This window comes from Pyxicephalus adspersus, chromosome 11 (assembly GCF_032062135.1).
Source record: "Pyxicephalus adspersus chromosome 11, UCB_Pads_2.0, whole genome shotgun sequence".
In the NCBI taxonomy this organism is placed as follows: domain Eukaryota; kingdom Metazoa; phylum Chordata; class Amphibia; order Anura; family Pyxicephalidae; genus Pyxicephalus; species Pyxicephalus adspersus.
The window spans coordinates 105,380-109,357 of record NC_092868.1 but is presented as its reverse complement, the minus strand read 5'-3'; positions in this window follow the sequence as shown (position 1 = coordinate 109,357).

Sequence of the window (3,978 nt, the reverse complement as noted above, 5' to 3'; positions counted from 1 at the left end):
CTAACCCTAATCCAGGCCCTAACCCAAGTAGTAACATAGACCCTAACCCTAATCCAGGCCCTAACCCAAGTAGTAACATAGACCCTAACCCTAATTCAGACCCTAACCCTAGTAGTTACATATGCCCTAACCCTAGTGATAAAATAGGCCCTAACCCCAGTAGTAACATAGACCCTAATCCAGGCCCTAACCTTAGTAGTAACATAGACCCTAACTCTAATCCAGGCCCTAACCCTAGTAGTAACATAGGCTGTAACCCTAATTATAACATAAACCCTAACTCTAATCCAGGCCCTAACCCTAGTAATAACATAAACCCTAACCCTAATCCATGCCCTAACCCTAGTAGTAGTAACATAGGTTGTAACCCTAATCCAGGCAATAATCCTATTACAGAATTATGCAGCCTCAACGTTTACCACAAAGCCTAGCACTATCCTAGATCACATAGCTAGTACTAACCAAGGCGCTGACTAGGCCAGTTTGTAACCCCAGTCCTATCCAACACCTAACGTGACCCAATCACTAATCCAGCCCCAAATCTTAGTCCTAACCCAAACTCAGACTTAACCCTTTTCCTAATCCAGGCACTAACCCTAAACTTTATATTAACCCAGTTTGAAATCATAGTTTTACGCAGACCCAAAGTCTAATTTATTCTCTATTCCAAATCCAAACCTAGACCCAATTTATAATCTATTTCTAATCCAGACACAAACTCTGATCCAGCACCTAATCCAAGTCCTAAAGCAGGTGCTCTCTGTAATCATATCTCGCCGTGTCCCATCCCAGGAATTTTCAGGGTGACATTTGTACTTTCTATCCAATTATGAATCTGTCCCCCTTTCTTCTGCATTATACATGTCTATTTGTGTTATCATTATTTAACTGTTTTATTATAGATTGGACTCACAAAGCTAAACTAGAGATCCTTTTCCATGTAAAAAAGTGAATGTAAATGGAGAATACAATCAGCCATAAATTGTTTTATTTATACGCCTATATCTGCAAATATATGAGGGGGTCGCACCCTATATGGTGAGCTCTGTATGTTCTGGTAATTGGTCTTCTCTGAGTCTTCACATTATTCCTCAGGCAACAGGGAGGGCAGATTTTCACTTTAAATGACCAATTCTTACATGATTCTTTTCTCTAAATACATTGAGTACATCGAGTAGGTAGGTAGGTAGGTGGGAAGGCTGTGTATGGGGTAGGTAGGCAGGTGGGTGGGGGGGCAGACAGTGATATTAGGGGTGATATGGAGGGGAACTGCACCAGGGGCAGACAGTGATATTAGGGGTGATATGGAGGATAACTGCACCGGGGGCAGACATTGATATTAGGGGTGATATGGAGGGAAAGTGCACCAGGGACAGACAGTGATATTAGGGGTGATATGGAGGGGAACTGCACCAGGGGCAGACAGTGTTATTAGGGGTGATATGGAGGGGAACTGCACCGGGGGCAGACAGTTATATTAGGGGTGATATTAGGGGTATTGGGAGTGATATGGAGGGGAACTGCAGCAGGGGCTGACAGTAATGTTAGGGGTGATATTGACTGGAACTATTCCAGGGGCAGACAGTGATATTAGGGGTGATATGGAGGGGAAATGCGCCAGGGGCAGACAGTGATATTAGGGGTGAAATAGAAGGGAACTCCACAAGGGGCAGACAGTGATATTAGGGGTAAAAATGAGGGGAACTGCTCCAGGGGCAGACAGTGATATTAGGGGTGATATTGAGGGCAACTGCACCAGGGGCCGACATTGATATTAGGGGTGATTTTGAGGGGAACTGCACCAGGGGCAGACAGTAATATTAGGGGGGATATTAGGGGTAATGGGGGTGATATGGAGGGGAACTGCATCAGTGGCTGACAGTGATGTTAGGGGTGATATTGAGGGGAACTGCACCAGGGGCAGACAGTGATATTAGGGGTGATATTGAGGGGAACTGCCCCAGGGGCAGACAGTGATTTTAGGGGTGATATGGAGGGGAACTGCACCAGGGGCAGACAGTTATATTAGGGGTGATATTAGGGGTATTGGGGGTGATATGGAGGGGAACTGCACCGGGGGCAGACAGTGATATTAGGGGTAATATGGAGGAGAACTGCATCGGGGGCAGACAGTGATATTAAGGGTGATATGTAGTGGAACTGCACCGGGGGCAGACAGTGATATTAGGGGTGATATGGAGGGAAACTGCCCCGGGGGCAGACAGTGATGTTAGGGGTAATATTGAGGGGAACTGCACCATGGGCAGAAAGCAATATTAGGGATAATATGAAGGGGACCTGCACCGGGGCAGACAGCGATATTAGGGGTGATATGGAGGAAAACTACACCGGGGGCAGACAGCGAAATTGGGGGTGATATGGAGGAGAACTGCACCCAGGGAAGACAGTGATATTAGGGTTGATATAGAGGGGAACTGCACTAGGGGCAGACAGTGATTTTGGGGGTGATATGATGAGGAACTGCACCAGGGGTAGATAGTGATGTTAGGGGTGATATTGAGGGGAACTTTTCCAGGGGCAGACAGTGATTCTAGGGGATACACCACAGGACCAGAGGGGAGTAACGTGCAGGGGAATATTGCTTTAGGTTGAGCTATGGAAGATATGGAATAAAAGTTTTAAATGGATGTGAGGGATGAGAAGTGTGTGTGTACAAACAGAAGGATGTCTTCATTGTGTGAAGTGTTGTAGATGAATCTCCACCATGACACAGAGATGTTACCAGTCACACACTGACTGGGTTGCTATCACTGAGATCTTCGCATTGGTTACATTGAACGATTGAAGACTATCAGAGGCAAATATTTTTTTTTTAATTCTTTTTGTACCAGGCTGAGATTTGAAACCTGGAAATAATAAATAATGAATGTCATACAAAATTAATGGCCATCGCCATGATGGTGAGCTATGGATAATATCGAGTCTAGCAAAGGAAGAATTGTGACATGAGGATTGTTGTTATTATCATCCCTGGATGACAAGCAGAAGTGGAGTTGACAATGACAATGTTTGTACCCTGGATTGGGTCATTGATTGTAGCATGGATTGTATCATAGATTGTACCATGGATGTTGCCATGGATTGTACCCTGGATTGTACCATGGATATTGCCGTGGATTGTAGCATGGATTGTAACATGGATTGTACCATGGATATTGCCGTGGATTGTAGCATGGATTGTAGAGTCCAAATAGTGTTGGTTTTGGGCTGGATGGAGTCCTTCCAGTCTTGGCTTAGGTATGGATGCAGTCCATATAGGGTTGGGTCTGGGCTGGATGGAGTCTATAATGTTTTTGCTAGGGGCTTGATGGAGACCATATAGTGTTTGATCTGGGTTGGACGGAGTTCATATAGTGTTGTCTCAAAGCTGGATGGAGTCTATAAAGTCTTGGGTCTGGGCTGGATGGAGTCCTTATAGTGTTGTCTCTGGGCTGGATGGAGTCCATATAGTGTTGGCCCTGGGCTAGCTTGAGTCCAAATAGCATTGTCTGAAGGCTGGATGGAGTGTATATAATGTTGGTTCTGGGCTGGATGCGGTTCATATAGTGGTGGCCCTGGGCTGGATGGACTCCTTATAGTGCTTGCTCTGGGCTTGAAGGAGTCTGAATAGTGTTTGCGCTGGGCTGGATGGAGTCCATATAATGTTTGCTCTGGGCTGGATGAAGTCCTTATATTGTTGCCTCAAGGCGGGATTGAGTCCATATAGTTTTGGCTCGGGGCTGGATGGAGTCCATAAGGTGTTGGCTCTGGGCTGGATGGAGTCCTTATAGTGTTGGCTCAAGGCTGGATGGAGTCTATAAAGTCTTGGCTCTGGGCTGGATGGAGTCCATATACTGTTGGCTCTGGGCTTTATGGAGTCCATATAGTTTTGGATCTAGGCTGGATGGAGTCCATATAGTTTTGGCTCTGGGCTGGATGGAGTCCATATAGTGTTGGCTCTAGGCTGGATGGAGTCCA